The following is a 23,233-nucleotide window of genomic DNA, read 5'->3' on the forward strand; positions in this document are numbered from 1 at the left end:
GATTCCCTCCTGAAAGTTAGTTTGGAGGTTGATTGTGTGTTTGGCTTGTTTGAGGAACTTGTTTTTTTCTGGAGGGATTTTCTTCACTGCAGGGGTTTTACTGGCAGAATAATTATTATAGTCAGTTAAAAAACTTGTCCTGTGTGAAGAGTGTATGTGGCTGACACAGAAGTAGCCCCAACCAGACACAGGCCCATCATTAAGAAAGCTGCTTTAACCTCATATTATTATTTATTCTTCACATAATGTTTGCTCTATTGTGTATGTATTTTTTTGTCATGTACAGCACTTCATAGGGTTCATAGGGTTAGGTCCTGTTTTTAAGTTAGGCTACCAGAGCGTAGAGACCGTCTCTGATGCAGTTTTTGCCTTTTTTTTTTTGAGGTGTGTATTCGGAGACTGACCATGAGACGTTGCTGTACTGACTTTTATGTGTTTTACACAGATATGTGAGTTCCCCTTTTTGTTTATTTTTTCATGTTAATTATAATATATAAAAAAAACTGCTGCTGGCGGATAGAAAAATATTCTGTGACTGCAAAATTGATTGTATTTTGACGTGTGCATTGAGAGACTGGTCATGAGACGTTGCTGTACTGACTTTCATGTGTTTTACACAAAATAAATGCAAACCCAGCCAAGCAGACCAGCAGTTGTCAGCATCCTTCTTAATCATACACGAATACAACGCAGAGATTGTAGCAGACCGAGGTGTTAGGCCAGACCGGCTACACCTGGAACCTACCCCGTCCCAACACCAGCAGAGTTCCACTACACACTGTTAGCTGTCACTGTGGGACAGTTCCTCTCAACAGTGCATACTGGTAGTTACCTAGATGATGGATCTGACCATTTGGTGAACTTCCTGGACATGAAGAGCAGCAGCTGCAGAGTCCTGTGTCCTATACCACCTGGCAGGATACATTTTGAAGAGGGTAATCAGCTGTTCACTTTGTGAGAAATGCCAGTGTGCACTAATAGAAAATGCAAATGAGAGAGATGTTCTTCTCAGATTAAAAGAGTTCAAAAGGGGGGCACTATACCGGCCATCTGATGAGTGTGGAGCAGATGTTCCATGTGAAGACAGGTGATTCCCTCATGGAGTCCACCAATGCAGTAGCAATGCTGGAACAAGAGGCCATGAAACTTGACAGCAACACCAGATACATCCGGCTGAGGTTGAGGATTGCATCCAAGTACCAACTCTGGGGTTGAACCGGAAGTGATAACAGGGAGCAGCCAATACGAGCTGTTGTTGTCATCGGTAGAGTTCATGGTGAACCAAAATGGACAATGATCGAGTGATGTTTTGCCCGTTTTGTGGAAAAACGCGGTTTTGTTTTTCGTGTGGTCGGTCTTTAGAGTCCAGATGGACCAGATGTGCTGTAGCAGTGCATAGAATATTTTAATGAGGGACACTTACGCTGTAATCGTGGATACATTCCCTTTCCGGTTGATGGTTGATATTTGTAAATTTGTTTCAGGACTTGTAAAAGTGTTTTGTGTCTTGTTCATTTGTTTTCTGAAATGTAAATTTGTTTCGGGACTTGTAAATGTGTTATGGTAATGTAATTTTGTTTTATGATATGTTTTCTAAAATGTAAATTTGTCTCAAGCTTTGTAAAAGTGTTTCACATGTTGTAATCTTGGTTTTCACCTTCCTGCCACCGTACATTGTGCTTACATGTGCAAAGCAAGAGATACCTCTACGTGGATTCCTTGAACATGAAGATGAGGTGAAAATGCCAATAACTTCCTTGAGTTGTTTAAACTCGTTTGTAGACACAATCCAGATATACAAAGGCGACTGGATGCTATTCCGAACAATGCAAAAATGCCATGACATTCAAAATGACTTGCTAAATGCTGCATCCACTCTGCTGTTGCGACGCATGAAAAAGGAACTGCATGGATCAGAAGGAACTTTCTATGCAATACCAGCCGATGAATATAAGGACATATCTAAAAAAGAGCTGGTGGCCGTCTGTTTAAGATATGTGTACAGGGAACGAGCAATCGGCCTTGTGGATACAGAAGAAATGGCAGCTGAAGCCACTGCCAAAAAAATAATGTCAGTTGTGGCACCTTTTGAGTTGGACCCAAACCTCTTGTGTGGGATTTGGATTTGATGGCGCGTCTGTTATGGCTGGACATAAGGGGGATGTTCAAGCCATCCTCAAGAGCACCTTTCAAAATGCAATCTGTGCACTGTCAAGCCCAATTTCCACTGGGTCCGGCACGTTACAGCTGCGCTGCGGTCACCGGAGCTGATAGGTACCACTATAATCAATGAGAGTGTCTCCACCGGGAACGTCTCAGCAGCGTGTCAGCAACGTCCCAGCAGCGGCTCTCCGCGCCGCAGCGCTATCAATAGGCAGCATTTCTATTTTTGACGGATCTGTTTCTAACTCGCGACAAGCTCAACAGAGCAGATTGCACCAGACAGGAAGTCAGACACAGAATCGCCATAATAAAACTTCCGTTTTTCAAAATAAACCTGTGCAGCCTCCCTAACGTATTTCAGCAACAAACAGGAATAAAACAGACAGATAAAGACACCATCTAGCTACATAGCATACTGACACATGAGATAAGCACAAAAATCAAAGAAAATTACCAAATCAACCAAAATTGAGCAAGTTAACAAAATCGAGCCATTTAGTTGTGCTGCTACTACAATAATTACGGTAGACTAAAGGCACAGTTTGGTTTGGGCGTAATGACTGCATTAACAGTGCAACTTCATTTTAAAAGGCAGCTTTCTCTACCAGAGCATGCTCCGCTCCGCTGCTGTAACGCTCCCGGTGTGAGTTGACGCCGGGCAGAGGACGGAGCTAAACCGTAGCGCAGCCGTTCCGCGCTGCTGACGGACGCGGTGGAAATCCCCAGTCGCTCTCATAGACTGAATCTAGTGCTGGCATCTATCGTACGGACATCAGCTGATGCATCAACTTTTTTTGATACCCTGAACTCTCTGCACACTTTCATGTGTGGCAGTCAACAGCATGCGTATATATATATATACACACACACACATTTGTAAATTGTGCAGTCACAACACACACAGTTCACACACTGGAGCAAGTTACTGTAAGTGTGTGATACAGAGTGGGCACGACTGAAGGAAAAGACATTTATTGAGAAATATAGAAATGGGATGTTGAGCTGGGAAAAGGCTGAAGAGGAGCTGGGCAGGCTGGATTATGGGCCGGGTCAAGCAGGGGGAAATGCTGTGGGGAGCAGAGCAGGAGCTGAGCAGAGGTCTGTATTACGAAGCTGGATTTTCTCTTATCAAGGTAACTTCAGGGATAACCCTTTTATATAGTCTATGGGTTAACTCTGGGTTTTCCATCCTACGACGCTGGTTCATTTCTTACCGGGGTAAATCACCATGGTAACTTATGCTGAACGGCTAACCTAGCAGGTTATGTTCTGGATAAGAGTTTTTAGGGAGATGCAATCCTTTAGATGAAATCCTATACGAAAGGTACAGAATGATTTTCAAGCGACATTAAGTTAGTTTAATATTCACCATTCATTTGACTTTCAAAATACAAACCTATTATGCTTCAGCCATTTGAGTGAATGATGTCAAACCAACTATATGACATTCAGACTAGTAATATCCCTCATGTGCAACCAGGCTTATTTTTCAAATATATATTTTCGTCAATTGTTTATATGTACAATAAACAAATAACCTCGAGTTTCATAATTTGTGTCAGGAAACCTGACAAAAAGTCTCAATAAGAACATCTTGAGAGTAATCGCTGCAAAAGTGCAGAAAAGCAGAATTTTATTCATATTTTTTAATTGTAAAAAATGACCAAAATATATCATTTAAAAAAGAATCATTGTGGCACATGAGGGATATTAGTCTGTATATTATACAGTTGGTTTGACATCATTCACTCAAATAGTTGAAGCACATAATAGGTTTGTATTCTGGATGTCAAATGAATGTTGAATATTAAACTAACTTAAAGTCGGCTATTTTCTGCCAGCATTCCTTCCTGGCTTTTGCTGCAGCAACAGTGTTGCTTTTGGCCTGGATGATGTGAATTCTTCATATAGTTGAATAATAATTGTCTGCTCCTCCATGGTAAAGTAGGCTGCTCTGCAGAGTTTCTCTATGTTTGTGATTGGTCAGACGCTGCAACCACCTCCCCTTTATGTGAGCGTGCAGAGATCCAGAGTGGAAAACCCTGAGTTCAATTACCAGCTTCGTAGTACTGCTTATCAGGATTGTGAATGTCTGGGTAAATCAACCCAGGTAACGGAGAGATATCCTGGGTATGTTAATCCAGCTTCGTAGTACAGGCCTCAGGTCTAGAGAAGAATCCAGGGGAGTGCTGAGCAGAGCAGGGTCCAGGTCTGATGAGCAGGGCTGCCAATACAGGATGAGAAGCTGGGAGGTTTCTGGAGCTGACGTGACAACAGTTGTGTGTCTGGGAGTGCCCTGAAACAGAATAAATATGGACGCACTGTTAGCCTTGTTCCATTGTTAGTGGATAATTGAGAAGACCATGACATGGTGGCTATGTGTGGAGCAAATAGATTTTGTGTTTGTTTTTGGAAAGACTCAAGCCAAGCCTCACCTGTTCCTCTGAAGACTTCAGTGGATGGTGCAGGCACACCTGAAAGAGTTAAAGCATAGCATTTTGATCTGTGTAAAACTCCAAATCATTTTATTGTTATATATTTTATGGGTCTTCATGACTGTTAATGCAGCTAACCTCAGCTATAACTCTAGGCTGTAGGTTAGCACACTGCTAACGTTAGCTGCGAAGCTAACGGGCAGATTGGTCAAACAGCTGTAGTAACAACTCTGCTACTTTACAGCTAACATCACAACTGACTAGACTGAGCTGAATGTCAGCAGGTAATGTTAATGTTTAATCCTCCGATTAGAAAACCACCCATGTGTCCGCAGGTCGTTGTCTGGTCAAAGTCCTTCAATTTTATTTTTTTTCTTCTGACTCTCTGGATGTTTCTCGGTCGCCTCTACTTCTCCACTATGGTGTATCAGATTCACCATTTCTCACTCTGACCTCCTCCATTTGACCTGTGCACGAGCATGAACACTCCCTGTCTCTGATTGGTTACATGGGTATCTGTCTACCTGTATTACCCAAAACCTTGACACAGCTGAGAAGTCACGGAAGTGACGTCGTTAAGGAAGACCCGCCTTGATGAGAGAACTGACAGATGGCATTCTCTGTTGAATTTGGGTGCAGATAAAGCTTGTGGCAAAATGCAATGCAATAAGCAGGAACACTATTGTACTTGTACTTGTAATTTTTTAACTAAAAAAATACAAAGTGATTTGAGGATTGCATCACCCTTTGTGTAGTGAATTGTCAAATTGCTAAATACATTTTCAAATTGCATGACTAAATTGAAAAATGAATTGCCATTTTGCAGAATGCATTTCCATTTGAATAAAGGTGCAGATACACTTTCATACTAACACTGTCTGTGTGAACACAAGCAAATGAGCTGCAGCAGATCAGAGACACACACATGCACAGCAGAGGTAGAGGTGTGGTCCAGGCATATGGTGACAAATGTCCTTATTATGAGGAAGCAGACTGGTGGGCTGGATTGCCAAGTGTGATGTTTCCAACTGTGAGATGGGACATTTTTTCAAAACCATAACAACGATTGTTGTGGTTGCCATGATGACGAAGGTTGCAGCTATTGTAATTGTACTACCGTATGTTCACATTGAACAGGCTGCAAATCTAAAGCTCGCAGGATGAGGAGACATTCTCTTTATGTTCAACTGAGCACAATATTGTGCAACCCAATGCTCTCACCCTTTCCTGCAGAAGTGAAGAAGAAGGACAACCCCACTTGTCTTGAACTGAGTTGACTGCTGTTCTTTCTCAGTTCCGCTGAGGATCAGGTATTCTGTGGACAGGTACTAAAACCCTGTTGATGGAGCAAGAAGATGGCACCATTATCATCCAAGCCCCAAGAAACCCAGCCAGAGCAGAAAGATGGACTTAAACACATTTTACCTGTTCCCCTAAGTGATAAGAGACTTAAGTCTGGACAGATATAGGTTACTAACAGTGTGTGTTATTTTAAGCTTTACCGCTGTTGTTGTGAGGTTAACAGACCATGAGTCTGGTTGTTGCTGCTGATAAAACTGTGAAAGTATTGTTGTTTGTTTGCGGTTTGTTTTTGGTTGTGTTTAGCACACTAAGCTTCACTGGGCTGCTTTGTGTTAGTTTGACACTGTGTGAAGCCAGTAAACTGTGTTTATCTGAAAGACCAATGACCACAGTTTGACAAATCCCAGTTCATTATTATTTGTATTATTTGTATGCATATTGCAATAAAGGCTGGTTGTAAAACCTTGAATGTTCACCTTATAAATGTCTCTCAGATTGACACTTTTAAAGTGAACACCCCTTACTGAGACTGTATCACTGGTTATTGTTCTGTGACGGCATTATTCAGTCTTGATGGTTGAGATCTGCCAGTGAAGCATTACTCACTAAACACACAGGACTTGTAGGTCTGCTATAGTTAATCTTTGTATACATGTACAGAGCATGAGAGCAGACTGGGTGAATTAAGGCTTGATCTATCAGAGTGTTTCATCTTTAGCTGAGGATATCCACAAACACTCAACTATTCTTGCTCTATTCTCCAGGTAGATGCAGAATTCTAATTCGAGCTGAGGCAGCTGCAGGTTGAGCTTAAGCCACAGCTACACTGGGTCAAAACACAACATTACAGACAACACAAGCAGCTGAGCTGGACAAGGCTTTCCATCTGGTTTTCAACATGAGTCTATGTTCTATCAGTGTGGTGACAGTGAAATTAAACCATAAATCTATTTTACTGTGCTGTAAACTTGTATGCTATATAAGACAAAGTGTATAAATCCTAGGCATGAAAGTGTATAAATCCTAGTTCACATTTCCAGGACATCATCATCAAGATATTTTGAAGTGTATTTTTCTTGTACACACACTAACAGATAATGAGCCTCCTGCTAGTTGTTTGTATAGAGCTTTCAGAGATCAGATGCATATATACTGATCTACAGTCAGGTCCATAAATATTTGGACATTGACACAATTTTCAGTATTTCAGCTCTGTACTTCACCACAATGAATTTGAAATGAAACAATCAAGTTGTACTTTAAGTGCAGACTTTGAGCTTTAATTTGAGGCTATTTACATCCAAATCAGGTGAACGGTGTAGGAATTACAGCACATTTTATATGTGCCTTCCACCTTTTGAGGGACCAAAAGTAATTGGACAATTGGCTACTCAGCTGTTCCATGGCCAGGTGTGTGTGATCCCCTCGTTATTTCATTTACAAGGAGCAGATAAAAGGCCTAGAGTTCATTTCAAGTGTGGTATATTCATTTGGAATCTGCGGAGGTCATCTCTCAATATGAAGTCCAAAGAGCTGTCACTATCAGTGAAGCGAGCCATCATTAGGCTGAAAAATCAAAACAAACCTATCAGAGAGATAGCAAAAACATTAGGTGTGGCTAAATCAACTGTTTGGTACATAATTAAGAAGAGAGAACGCACTGGTGAGCTCAGCAACACCAAAAGACCTGGAAGACCACGGAAAACAAGTGTGGTGGATGACAGACGAATCCTTTCCCTGGTCAAGAAAGATCCCTTCATAACAGTTGGCCAGATCAAGGAAACTCTCCAGGAGGTAGGTGTGTCGGTGTCCAAGTCAATAATTAAGAGAAGGCTTCACCAGAAGAAATACAGAGGTTTCATCACAAGGTGTAAACCACTAGTGAGCCTCAAAAACAGGAAGGCCAGATTAGAGTTTGCCAAGAAACATCTAAAAGAGCCTGTACAGTTCTGGAACAAGATCTTATGGACAGACGAGACAAAGATCAACTTGTACCAGAGTGATGGAAAGAGAAGAGTATGATAAGGGAAGGAACTGCTCAAGATCCAAAGCATACCACCTCATCAATGAAGCATGGTGGTGATAGTGTGATGGCGTGGGCATGCATGGCTGCTAGTGGAACTGGATCTCTTATATTTATCAATGATGTGACAGCTGACAAAAGCAGTAAGATGAATTCTGAAGTGTTTCGGGCAATATTATCTGCTCATATTCAGCCAAATGCTTCAAAACTCATTGGACGGCGCTTCACAGTGCAGATGGACAATGACCCGAAGCATGCTGCGAAAGCAACCAAAGAGTTTTTAAAGGCAAAGAAGTGGAATGTTCTGCAATGGCCAAGTCAATCACCTGACCTGAATCCAATTGAGCATGCATTTCACTTGCTGAAGACAAAACTGAAGGGCAAATGCCCAAAGAACAAGCAGGAACTGAAGACCGCTGTAGCAGAGGCCTGGCAGAGCATCACCAGGGATGAAACCCAGCGTCTGGTGATGTCAATGGGTTCCAGACTTCAGGCTGTCATTGACTGCAAAGGATTTTCAACAAAGTATTGAAAAGTGGGCAATTTGATTTATGATTATGTTAGTTTGTCCAATTACTTTTGGTCCCTTAAAAAGTGGAAGGCACATATAAAATGTGCTGTAATTCCTACACCGTTCACCTGATTTGGATGTAAATAGCCTCAAATTAAAGCTCAAAGTCTGCACTTAAAGTACAACTTGATTGTTTCATTTCAAATTCATTGTGGTGTGGTACAGAGCTGAAATACTGAAAATTGTGTCAATGTCCAAATATTTATGGACCTGACTGTATAAATGCATTGATAAGATATCTAAACAGTCAGTGAGTGTAATTGAGTTCTTATTTTCTTTCTTTGTTTTTCTTTTTCTTTTTTCAGTTGGGAAAATCTCTCACTTGTTTCATATTCCTTTTTTCTGCAGATAAATTTATGCTGTCTCCTTTGAGTGTTATTACACTCTCCATCTTCCTCCACCAACTCCAGACAATGTCCAATGAATCAGATCTGAAGTTGCCACATCTCTGTGTCTGTGTTTTTTACACCACTGAACTCTCAAATGAGCATTCATGAATTCACCAAAGCTCCTGTCATCCGTTCCCAACAATCAACCGTATTTCAAAGTCAATTAGATCTTTTCCTCTCTTCCTCCTCAACACTTTAAAACATACCACAGAGCATGATTAGTTGTAAATTTGTAATCATATTTTTAAATTCTCAGATGACAGCTCCATTCTTAGCTTATTGCACAAAGATAAAGATAAGTCCCACAGCCTACTTTGATGAGATAGGGAAGTTGGTGCAGTGGTGTGATGCCAACCATCTCTCTCTCAATGTGAGTAAAACCCAGGAGATCATCCTGGTCCCCAAGTCAGTCAGTCGGGGATCACAGCCCAGTGGTGATACATGTGGAACCAATCACTCAGGTGTGCTCCTACTAGTACCTGGGTGTTTACTTGGATGACTCATTCAGTTGGAACACCCATGTTGACAGCCTGTGCTCACTGATACACCAGGGATTAGATTTTCTGCACAGGCTTAGGGTGTTGTTTTTTGTGTTGGCGGTAATTTATTTATGTATCAGCTGAAGTCCAAGATAAATTTCCCAGAGGGGACAATATCGTATCGTATCGTATCGTATCGTATTGTAAATGCTTGATTGTACTATGCGGTGCATCTGTGTGGAAGCAGTCGTTATGTTTTTCCACTCATTTATTCAGGTTTTTCCTTTCATTTGTCCCCATCTGTATTCATCAAAGTTTTTTTTCTCACATATTGAGCACTACACTGAGCCACAGGATGAGTAGAATACAAGTGGTAATATTCTTCTCTAAACACAGTACTGAAAGCTGGGACATAATAATTTACAGTCCTTTTGTGTATGTTGTATAGTAAAATATAAGTAGATAGGTCCCATACGGATCTCTTTGTCATTGAGTGCTTGTCAATTTGTGTTATGAGAGAACCAAGTCAACCAAGCGTGATGTGTCATTTATCAAATGATTCACTCCAAAGCAACTTCCAAAAATGCAATCATAATGAATCAGTTGTCAAATATTGATTGCAAGAAAGACATAAAAAGAAGCCTTTATTTTAAAGAGTTCCAGTATTCCAACATGAGCAAGCACTTGGTCACAGCTGCAAGGAAAAACTCCCCTTTAACAGGAAGAAAGCTCAAGCAGAACCAGACTCTAGGTGGGCGACTATCTGCCTTGACCAGTTGGGGTGAAAAAGAAAGGAGGAGGTGAGAAGTGGGAAGATAGACACAAAGAAGTAACCATAACAACAATACCAACAAACATAAGAGCAATAAAAATAATAATAATAGCACCGGGCATGGTCCATAGGAACCTGTGAAAAAAGAAAGCACAAAATCACCAGGCAGCCAAATTAGTAACATGAACCATTCTTGTCACGGACTCTGCTGGAGCTTCCTGCTCCTCATAACCACCCACCCTCCTGCTGTTAATCCTGCACACCCCCTCTGCTCAGTTCAGTCAGTTATCGACCTGCTCATTCTGCCACACACCTGTTGCTTGTTTGCTCATTTACTCCTCAGTACTCCTTAGTACTTTGGCTGGGTTGTTTCCAGATCTAGTATGAGCTGCTTTTTCTGGATGTTGGCCTGTGCCTGCTTGCCTGTTCTGAGATTTTGCCTGATGTTTTTGTACCTCTGTCTGATTAGTTTTGGTTTTGACTTGTGGAACAGACTGAACTGTGCTCTGCTTGCATATTCCAGTAAAATCACCTTACCCCTGTCTCTGGACTGTCATTCTGTGTGTGGCTCCTCTCTGATCTGTGATGCATTCCCACAAGTATCTGCAATGTCCAGTTAGTTCCAAACAATATACAAACAATAACATACAATAAACCAATTAATTTTAAAAGTTAGTTAATAATTAACAACACATCATCAGCATCAAACTGTAGAAACTTGCTGGTGCTCCAATAGAGCAAGACAAGTGTGTAACATTATAACATTGAAATATACCTTGGCAAGATGGTGCTGCTGCTCACGTGGCACTTGTAACACAGTTCCATCACTAGGGACTGCATTGCCATAAACATTTAAAATTCAGTAACGCAATGGATACTCTGCTGTTGTATGATTTGCCTTACTTATTAACTGGTAACTCTCTGCCCTTCATTTAATATGGTGACATGCTGATGATCTTGGTGAAGTTTGGAGGATAAATGTTTTTCACTTTAAAATGAAGGATTTTCTTTAACTTTCAGAGGGTCCATCGCTGGTTCCTTCACTATAGAAACATTTTGCTAATGAGCAAAATTCCTATCACCTGCTCCATTCTTCCTTTATACTCACTCTCCTGTGCCAGGTGTCGGCGACTACTTAATTGTTTATTGATCTAACTATAATCTGAACATCATTTAGAAAACATGTGTAGACATTATACAAACACTCCAAATGCCATTTAAAGCAAAGCTCTTAAATAACACACAGACGTCTGAGTGGTGCCCAGGTGGATTTTACTATACAATATACACCAAGAATTAGACTGACTGTAAATCTTCAGTACTGTGTTCAGGGTAGAATATTACCACTTGTAGTACAGTTGCAGTATATTTGTTGGTGATTCTATTGTTGAGTTCACATCAAGTCACTGCAATTGAAATCCATAATGATCATTAACAGTCCTTCAGGGCTGTTACAGTTTTGTTGTCTAACGCTAGTAGCAAAAACGGGAAATTTGGATTATGTAGAAAAGACCAAGCAAAATGTATTTTTTGGTGTTTTTAAAAGTAGTTTGTTATTTGCACATTTATAATTTATTTTCTTCTTCCTCAATATGTTGTATGAATCTATTGCTTGAACACATACAGTGGTAGAGAATTGAAAAATAGAATCATCTGAAGGCACTTGACAGGCCTACACAGCAGGTCTAGACCTTAATCCTCCGTGTCAGTGGACCAGACTCTGATTACACAGTCTAAGATTTTCTTTAAAATGAAAGCATGTTGAATTGTTAGTAAGGACATAAGCTGATAGTGAGCTACACATTTAATTACAGATAATTCATTAATGTAAGAAGGCAGGAAAAAATACTGTGTAAATACTACAGTAATTTTCCTGTTAAAAAAAAGTAAGAAAGAAATGTAATATAACAGTTTTGGATCCAAATTTACAGATAATGTCTAATTTTACAGTTTTGTATAAAATAAAAATAAAAATCTACTATAAAATTTAGAAAATTCAGATTTTTTTATTGGAACACTGATAAATGAACTCCTTTCCTCTATTCTTCTTATGGACTCACTACACCAAGCCTGCAGCCTGAGATTTGTAAATAAGTAACTTTACAAATGGAGCAAATCAAGGAAGAAAGAAGAGGAACACGATTAGGAGTAACAAGCCTGAAGCAGCAGAGTTCATATTAGAAAACACTGAGGTGTGGCAGTGTTTAGCTCAGTGGGTAGAGCAACTGCCCCATGTGTTGAGGCTACAGTCCTCACTGCAGGCGAGCGGTCCTATCCTGTGTCATTGCCCCCATCTCTGCCTCCCATTTCCTGTCTCTCTCTCTACTAATCTGTAAAATAAAGGCAAAATGCCCCAAAAATATACTTTAAAGGTTCAAATACCTTAAAAGAGAAAAAACAAAAAGCTGAGCCAACCTGCAGCTGCTGCTGGAGGATTAATGAAACGTGTCCTTCTCCTCTTATCAGCACTGCAAGGCTTTTCACAGAGCAACAACACCTTCCATACATTTAGACACATATTCCTCCAATAAGGAGGAGAAAATGTTTGTAATATTGAAAAAGCACTATTTGGCTCTCAAATCTGAATTGGCTTGATAAAACTCCTATAACATCCTCTCTACAGGGATGATTATAAAGTGCAATTTGAATGTTAAAGTGCAAAAATAATTGGCATTTATCCACCATGCCATACTCAAGGCTATTTTCCTATACGTCTCACCTTAAAACAAGATTAAAGCAAAGTGAAAGCACCAGTTTATTTCAGCTGCTAATGACCAACTCTTCTACAATGCCTCACTTTCACTTCTGAGATTGCTTCAGTTGAACTACTGAGGGATAAATATAGTGAAATAAACTGGTGAGGATTACTGTCTTAATGACCTAAGGATCACAGTGTTTGAATTATTTATGTCCAGAACTTTTGGAATTAATGAGGAAAAAAATGTTTGCTGCATAAATCATATTTATTGAAGTAATGTCTATCTGTTTGATCATCATTCAGGTATTGTACTGTACTCACACCATTTCTGGGATGACAGCCAAAGGTCAGCTCGATAGATATTTTTTGTGCGTGATGCAATGCGTGTGTGTGTGTGTGTGTGTGTGCGTGCGTGTGTGTTCATTTATGTGTTTCATTCTCTTTTTTAAAATATATTGGACATTTTTTGCTTTAATGGACAGCTGATAGTAGATAAGCAGACAGGAAACAAGGGAATAGTGAAAGGCATGACATACAACACAGGTCCCTAACTGGAGTCAAAGCAGAGGTGTTGTGGTTCTGTACTGGAAACATTCGGCTAACTGTGAGCTCCAAGTATTTCATTCTTACCATTTTTGTTTCAGTTGTATGTCTCACTTCCCTACACTGATCCAGTATTGTTGGCAAGGAGCCAGCCATGTAACTTGTGTGTGTGAAACACTGACACAGAGAACCTAGCTCTACCAGAGCAGTGTGTGTGTGTGTTTTCTTGAACTGCTGCGACTCACAAGCATGCAGTGTCCACACAGACAATGTTACTACTGCCAGCTCTATCTGTCTACATACAGTTTGACTTTGGCCATCAGTATAGGATATATCATTTCATTATACGTTCAATTTATATTTAGTTCAAACAGAAAAGGGCTTGAAGCATGTGCTCAATTGCGGAATAAAAAATTACATTAAAATGTTATATTAATGTCAGGTTTCAGTGCCAGCATGTCACATTTAAGTTTTTTTTAGTTTCATTCAGGAGGGGTAGGGGGTCCTATTTGTGGGACAGGCCAAAGCAATAGTAAGAAAACACTGCTTCTTTTTGATAATAGCCCATTGAGGGACAGATGTGTGGATTACGAGCACCTGATTTTTTGGTAAATCAGAAGATGTTACATCTGCCTGCCAGATTTCGATCATTTACGTCTAATTTAAAGGTGGGAGCTTTTTACAACTTCTGATGCATGTGCAAAAGTTTCACAGGGTTTTGAGCACTCCCAGCATCAAAAATACATTTGAAATAAAAATCATAATAATAATTAGTTCCAGATAATAGGGCCTTCACATCACTCTGTGCTCCAAACCTAATAATAATAATAATACTAATCTATACTAAAGCAGCATGACCCATGAAAGTCCTCCCCACAGTTAGAGAATGACAGTGGTCTTGTTTTTAATACAGAAAAAACTCTGCAGTGACTTGAAGCATGACATTTAAATGTATTTAACATTTAATGAAACAGGTCTCTGATGTGCCTCCTAACAAACAAAGTGTGGAATAAGATCACCCAGTCACTTTGGTATGGTCTGGCCTGCTCTGAACTCATGTGATTCAACAAGTTGTTCAGATTTGATGCCCCATCTTACGTCACATGCTCCCAGGGCTTTGTCTCCACCCACGATTTCTATATTTTCACAAGCAAATGGAACAGTAGCAAACAAAATATGTCTAAGCTAAACGCTAACCTCACAACATGCTCTGTTGTTGATCGTAAAGACCAGTGCAAATCGCTACATTAACTCCCAGTTGGCGCACTAAGTCTTAAAGTTAGAATTAACGATTTGTCTGGAAAGCTAAACCTGCTTTAGTTAGCATATGAGCATTTTAAATCTCAATCAACTAGACCAACCTACCAGAACACTGCGCTCCCAGCATGAAAGCTTACTTGTGGTTCCTAGTATTTAAGGAGTAAATAGAATGGGAGGCAGAGCCTTCAGTTATCAGGCTCCTCTCCTGTGAAACCATCTCCCAGATTCGGTCTGGGGTTGCAGACACCCTCTCTATGTTTAAGAGTAGGCTTAAAGCTTTCCTTTTTGATAGTTCTTGGACCAGCTCCTAGTTTATGCTGCTATAGGCTTAAGCCCAATTTCCACCGGGTCCGTCAGCAGCACGTTACAGCTGCGCCGCGGTCACCGGAGCTGATAGGTACCACTATAATCAATGAGAGTGTCTCCACCGGGAACGTCTCAGCAGCGTGTTAGCAACGTCCCAGCAGCAGCACTCCGCGCCGCAGCGCTATCAATAGGCAGCATTTCTATTTTTGACGGATCTGTTTCTAACTCGCGACAAGCTCAACAGAGCAGATTGCACCAGACAGGAAGTCAGACACAGAATCGGCATAATAAAACTTCCGTTTTTCAAAATAAAACAACCCGTGCAGCCTCCCTAACGTATTTCAGCAACAAACATGAATAAAACAGACAGATAAAGACACCATCTAGCTACATAGCATACTGACACATGAGATAAGCACAAAAATCAAAGAAAATTCCCAAATCAAGCAAAAGTTAACAAAATCGAGCCATTTAGTTGTGCTGCTACTATAGTAATTACGGTAGACTAAAGGCACTGTTTGGTTTGGGCGTAATGACTGTATTAACAGTGTAACTTCATTTTAAAAGGCAGCTTTCTCTACCAGAGCATGCTCCGCTCCGCTGCTGTAACGCTCCCGGTGTGAGTTGACACCGGGCAGAGGACGGAGCTAAACCGTAGCGCAGCTGTTCCGCGCTGCTGACGGACCCGGTGGAAATCCCCAGTTAGACTGCTGGGGGACTCCCATGATGCACTGAGCTCCTCTCTCCTCCTGAACCCTCTCTATCTATCCATCTATATCCATTAACATTCATGTACTATTAATGCATTCAATAACCTAAACTTCTTCCCCGTTGTCTGTGCTTTCTGGTCTCACAGGTAATCTGGGCCTGTAGACGTCAGGATGCCATGGAGCTTCTAACTTCAAGAGCTGCAGCAGTAAACAGTGTTCAGCAGAGTAAATAAGCAATGAGTCATCCCACACCTGTATAAATAGGAATGGATATTAGTAGTCAACCACAACTGCTAATAGTAGGGGTGGGAATCTTGAGCCACCAACCGATTTTGATTCAGTTCCATTTCAGAGGGCTACAATGCAATGACAAACTGATTGTTGGTGGATCTTGATTGATGCATAACACAATCAAAATACAACTTATTTTTCTCACCTCTCAGTCCACTTAAATACAGTATGAAAGACAACTGGTGGATAAGGTACTCTGCACCTTTTTTTACTTTAAGAAATTACTCCATTAATGACTTAATTAATTTGAGTGTCTTACAGTCACCTGCATAGATAAGAATAACAGACAGAGGAGGCAGAGTGCTCCACTCCTCTCTGCTGCACCGTTATCTCTGGGAAAGACATCACTGTCCAAGATGCTAAGCGGATGCAAGGTTGTTGAGGTGAAACAGACTAAGCACAGAGTTATTTTCTTCACCTCAGAGTTGGTTTAAGTTGTTTAATGCTGCAGTGTGCGTTGATCAGCAGGTTTCATTTGTTACTGCTGGAGTTGCTGCTCTACTTCATGTTCATCTTGCAAAGTTTATTCATGAAATCAAAAAATGCTTGCAACTGCTGCCTTTTGTTAAGATGAACTCTAGCATGTGTGCACTGTAGACTGAGTGCTACATTAACCTCACAGTTGAGTTCAACCTTTTTCTTTCTGTCAACATCACATTATTAAATGACATTGTTTCTTTTGAAAATTGATGCAGAATTGTCTACATCCACATCACAATGCATCTAAGAATCAATTTTTCCCCACCGCTAGCCAATGAGTCACTTAGCTGCATTAGCAAAATGCAAGCATTACTTTCATTTGTGATCTGTTAATAAGACAAAAAACGCTTTTCTAGCATTTGTATAGACATTGGCCTTGAGCCCTGGCTCTTGAGAGAGTCACTAAAGGCAAGATAGCCTTTACAAAGCACAGCATGCAGATCTCATTCAGATTTCAGTTTGGTATGCTGGGGTCACCAAAAGTGTAAATACACCAGGGCTTTGGTCTGCATTTGACTAATTAACAACCTGATACACAGTTTCTTGAGAAAAGTGTAAAGAAACAACATATGAAAAGCCAAGCAGAATGTTTTCATACAGTAAAGGAGGGAGAGTTTCAACTTAATAGTTTAGTTGACCTGAGGAGGGAAGGAGAGCAGCTGAAGAAGAGAATGAATATGAGGAGGTGAAAGACAAAGACGTGAGGAACAATACAGATATTAGTGCAGTGATCTTTCCTCACTGAGACACAAGCAGCAGTCACATTCATTTATAGCAGAGATGGGGAATGGCCAGGTTCTTAATTAACTCCCCTCACATACTACAGGAGCGGCACCAAACTATAAATAGACCAAATTCAGTTGGCTAAATTATAGATACCTGAAGCTCTACCCCCGCACCTCCCCTACCTCCTTCCTGCTGCAGTGTGTGTTTGAGCAGTAAGCAGTGCAGGTACTACAAGCATGCATCATTATTAAAGAAAAGGGTGACTGCAGCTCTATTTCAAGGTCTCCCTTCAGCCAACAGATAGATGAAAGGGGGTAAACATCCGTTTTTCCCAAGCAAACAAGCGGCTGAGGGTTTCTAGCAAGAACTGGTTTCATGTGTTGAGATGGTTTGCACAAATTAACCTTGGGACAGTTTCAATTAGTGGCTGGCAACATTTGCAGGTAAACACATTTCTTTTTGAGAGAATATGGAATTTATGCTTCTAAATTACACATGTAACAGTTCCAGGTAATGATGTTTAAGGGCCTTCAAGGCTTTCAGACTGGTGAAGCAGGTAATGTGTGGATCAATCATTGACAACATATGTGTCATAATTTTAAGTGGGTTATTTAAATTCATTAAAGACTGTGGTATGGGCTTCAGTCTGCAGGACTGCCAACCATTACACTTACAAATGATGTCGAGTTTTATGACTCTCAGTGCTAATCCTCATTTATTCTGAATATCTGAACTCATATTTGGCACATGCCACACAGAACTAAACAAAATATGATGTGTGAGTGATGAGTACTCCACCTGGTCTATGATGGAAGCATTTTAAAAAAATCAAGGATGTAAATGTCAGATGGTAAAGATATGTTTTCAGAGTAAATCCCAAACACTTTGTTCTCCATCTGCCACAAAAACAAAGACAGGCAAATCTCTTGTATGCCCTGATAAATAATATTCTTAAGTGAGCCACAGCCTTTCCAAGATATTGCCATTATGCTAATAGACACAGCCTTCTGAATTCATTAGTAAAAGTCTGAAATTAAACTAATTTAATTTCCCAGTGAACTGTTACTTATTTTCATTAGTTTCACAACAACACCTTCTTCACAAAGGGAATTTTGGCTTAATACATGATTGATGTCCGTTGCAGTGCATCTAAAAATATGAAATTCAGTGAGAGTAGCTAATGAATACTGAGATGTGCATCGCTACACTGCAGGTTGACAGGTTTTATTTGGATCTCTTGGATCTCTGGAGTTTTATTGTTTGGTGGTTGTGTTCATCAAATCTGAACTTTTACAAAGACACTTTAAAAGACTAATAGCACAGTCACACTGTGTTTTTCTTCATGATCATTTCTGTGTGGAAGATACATTTGCCTCCAATCATGTACTGATCTGCCTCCTTCACTTTGCGCAGAGTTTAATTAAAATAACTAGGCTCTCCACTGTCCAGCTACAGAAAGAATGAGCTCAGCAAATTTCATGGCGGATGGAGGATGATGTTTTAGTGACAGTTTGATGTTTTTCTCTAGTTGTACTCCTGAGTCAGAATGTCAACATTTTACTCAAGGTACCTATTCTTCTTCTTTATTATTATTATTATTATTATTATTATTACTACTACTACTTTACTAGTTTTTCTTGGTGAGAGCAATCACATCAGCAAAGGTTTTACACAAACTGCAATAATACTCAGCCATCCCTAGGAAGTGGTGGATAATCCAGGATGGCTTGGACCTAAGCAGCCACAGGTTTTTTATAGCAAATGAAAATAGTTTCAATATTTTTTTTCTCTTTTGGACAGTTTTAAATGAGCCATTTAGGGATGTGTGTTTCTTTATGTGTGTCATGTGGATTGCTTATCTTTTTGGGGGATGTATCAATTTTACTTTTGCAAAGCATTTGATGCCGCCAAATCAGAACAAAAGTCAACTCATCTCTTTTCACATAGAGCAGGTCTAGACCATACTCTTCACATCTGCTTTGACCATGGACCACTCCATATGGAACTTGAGTGTATCATAATGAATAATATTCAACATTTATTCTTTGTTTGTTTCATTTCATGAGGAATGATTTTGTGCAAGTCCAATGACTTTGTTCTGGAGTTTGAAATTAGCATATACAATGTCACTAGCAAAGTGAAAGTTTTTTTGTTTAAAATAGGAACTTCTTTTGACATGTGGGTTCTATTTAGTTTCTTTAGGGGAGTACATGCCCTTTATGTGCTTTATGGAATGAAAAGAAACTAATCTATTCATTAAAGGATAATTCCACACATTATTATCCACACAATTTTAACATCATTCATTCTTTGGGACTGAGAGGGAATATGTTTAATGTATGCTCTGTCCATACATTCACATATACACAGTAATCAATGACTTCACAATTAAAGCTACCAGCAGTGATGACAGCAGCTGACACAAATATGCATTTTAATGAGTATTGGACATTGCAATGCTTTATGGTGCTACAAAACAAGGACTAAATGTACATTATGTTCAAATCAAAGGAACTTTGTAACATAAGGCTTGCTTCCTGTTGTCACTAGGCCTTGCTACACAAATAGATCATTAATATACAAATACATTTATTGGGGGTAATCTAACATGCATATGCATTTATACTATAAGGCGCAAAAGAGCACTCACTGATTATACAGCATGTTGCTGTATATTACATGTAGACCACACCATCTAAATTACATGCAAATCGGATGATGTTTGTCAAATATGGCTGAGTTCATGTTGTCTGTAGGCAGGGATGGGCACAAATATATCAATGTATTTCCAAATAAAATACCAAATACCCACCTTAAAAATGCATCAAAATAAGCTACAAAATACAGCAGCCTAAAAATATATCAAAATAAAATACTGTATTTTCAAAATACTACAAAATACTTCTTTCCCCAAGGCAGTTTTTTAAACAACCTTTCTCTAATAGCCTTTTTCATCTGTCCCTTCACTTGTACACTACCTGGAAAAACATCTGAAAGCAAGAGACTCCTCCCATAATCAGTCAACAGATTAGATATGCTGACCCCTCATGTTAGAGACATGATCCCAATATAAACCTCTGCCCTGAGAAATGTTCCTTAAGTATACTTATTTACTCTCTTGGTGTAATAGGTTACTATGAATCAGTGACAATAACTCAAAGACAAACAATCCAAATTGATGATTTATTTAGAAATATAAACTAGGTAGCATTTTAACCTTTTCAGTTATTTAACACCTTCACTACCAAACTTATGGTGAGTTTCATCACAGTTGAATCATTTTGTATGAAACTGGTGTGTGCACAACCTCTATCAATGTCAATACAAAAAAAATCTGGTTGTCACATTAATACCATCCAATCAGATAAGCCAATTAGAAGTGAATAATTATGACATTATCAATCATTTCTTATTAGAAATGTGCAAGAGGTTAGAAATGTCCTTGTTTGAGGTAGGAAATTATCTTGTCAAGTCACCATAGCACTGAAATATTTCATAGGTCAGAGAACAGACACATTTAAAGTCTAGAAAAAAACTGTAAAACAGAAAAATAGCAAACTCAAGTGTTGCTATCAAAGCTTGTGAACTCAAGTCCTTGTGCTGTCCTTGTGTGAGCAAAGGAGTATGTGTAACCTTAGCCACCTTAGCTAGTGGTGTCTCCTCAGTTGATGCCTTTAAGCACAACTAACTTCTCAAAAAGTGTTGCATTCAGACAACGCCTATGGGGCCTGTTAATAAACGCCCACCCGTAGATAGATAGATAGATAGATAGATAGATAGATAGATAGATAGATAGATAGATAGATAGATAGATAGATAGATAGATAGATGTCATCACGGTGTTTCACAGAAAGTATTTTGAAAATACAAAAATACACAACACTGAAGTATTTTGATACACAATACAAAGGCATTTTCATAATCTCAATAAAATACAAATTACAAAATAGTATTTTGTATTTGAAATACGTATTTTAAATACATGTATTAGAAATACTACCCATCCCTGGTTTCATCTATACGTCTGGCAGCAGAATAACATACTTCTACTCTCTCATACAATTCAGCATTTCATTTCCAAGACTTTCTAAGACAGGCACACAGCTTAAGATGCAATAGCAAGATGATAAAAGAGGGTCACCTTGGGAGAGCCCAGGGCCCCACAGCAGTGGAGGCACCAGAGCCCTGAAGGATCACAATAGGTGCAGGCTGCAGTCCTGGATGACTACACTGGGCAGGCATTTGCACACAGATGCACACACACAGTTGTGTTTCCATCACTTCAGAGGACATTACATTGACTTGCATTAATTTCCTGGATATTTTCCCATAAGCCCTAACCATAGCCACTCAAGTCCCCACAACATTAGGAATACTTGGTACATACCTACACACACACACACACACACATACACACACACACACACACACACACAAACACACACACACACACACACACACACACACACACACACACACACACACACACACACACACACACACACACACACTATGCTTCCCTCATGGATTTTGAGCCACTTCATTTGAAAGTCATGGATCTGAGTAAAGGGGTATTCTGTGTCCATGAGGGACACATGCAGCAGTTTATTTCAAATCCTGGAGCTGTTTCCCTTTGAATGTGGTCCATTTTGGCAAATGGGAACACAGCAATGGCTTTCAGGTTTGGAAAAAAACACTGAGACCTCATCAAGAGAGAGTTTTAAGTGATACCAAACCCACTACCATTGAGACCACAGTCTGCATACACTGCATTATTGGTGATACTGAAGCTGTGTGTTTATTTTCCATATAAATCCTCTAATATAGCAAATGTAATCAATTACAAGCCTTTAACATATACTGTATATAAACATGATATGAACATGTTGAGGTGTAAACACACCAGATTATGAACTTCAGACTACAATTCATACCAAACTAAAAGCCTACACAATACACCAAAATTCCATTTGGAACAATATAGCAAGTAATGTCTCAATTAAAACAAATATAACAACAGACAACAGCTCCGTGGTATAATTCTCAAACTCAGCAATTAAAGTAAACGTCACGAAAATTAGAAAGAATATGGTGTTTCACCAAACTAGAAGAATCTCACTTAGCCTGGCAAGACAGTCTTAAAATCTATACGAAGTCCCTCCGTAACGCCAGAGTCACCTATTACTCATCACTAATAGAGGAGAATAAAAACAGTCCAAGGTTTCTTTTCAGTATGGCTAAACTGACAAATAGTCATAACACTACTCATGCAAGTATTCCTTTAACTCTCAGTAGTGATGACTTCATGAGTTTCTTTAATGATAAAATTTTAACTATTAGGGACAAAATTAATCACCTCCTGCCCTCAATAGGCACTGATTTATCCTCTAACACAGGACACTTAGAAAGCGCTGTTAAACCTGATTTAGGTTTCTCAGTTAGCACTTCCTTATTAGATATGATCAATCTGTCTTTAGTGGCAGGTTATGTACCACAGTCCTTTAAGGTAGCTGTAATTAAACCACTTATCAAGAAGCCTACTCTTGATTCAGGGGTTTTAACCAACTATACACCTATATCTAACCTCTGTATCTATATCTAACCTTCCCTTTATCTCCAAGATCCTTGAGAAAGCAGTTGCCAATCAGCTGTGTAACGTTCTACATAGTAATTAGAGGATTTTCAGTCTGGATTTAGAGCTCATCATAGCACAGAGACCGCACTAGTAAAAGTTACAACTTACTTACTTAACTTGATCAGACAATGGACTTCTCTCTGTCCTCATCCTGTTAGATCTTAGTGCTGCCTTTGACACTATTGATCATCAAATCCTGTTACAGAGACTTGAACATTTCATTGTCATTAAAGAAACTGCATTAATTTATCAGATAGATTTGTACATGTAACAAAATTTAGACACAGTGTTCCTCAAGGTTCAGTGCTTGGACCAATACTATTCTCCTTATATATGCTTCTTTTAGGAAACATTATCCGGAAACACTCTCTAAATTTTCATTGTTATGCAGATGATACTCAATTATATCTATCAATAAAGCCAAATGAAATTAACCAATTAACTAAACTA

This window comes from Scomber japonicus, chromosome 13, assembly GCF_027409825.1.
Source record: "Scomber japonicus isolate fScoJap1 chromosome 13, fScoJap1.pri, whole genome shotgun sequence".
Lineage (NCBI taxonomy): Eukaryota > Metazoa > Chordata > Actinopteri > Scombriformes > Scombridae > Scomber > Scomber japonicus.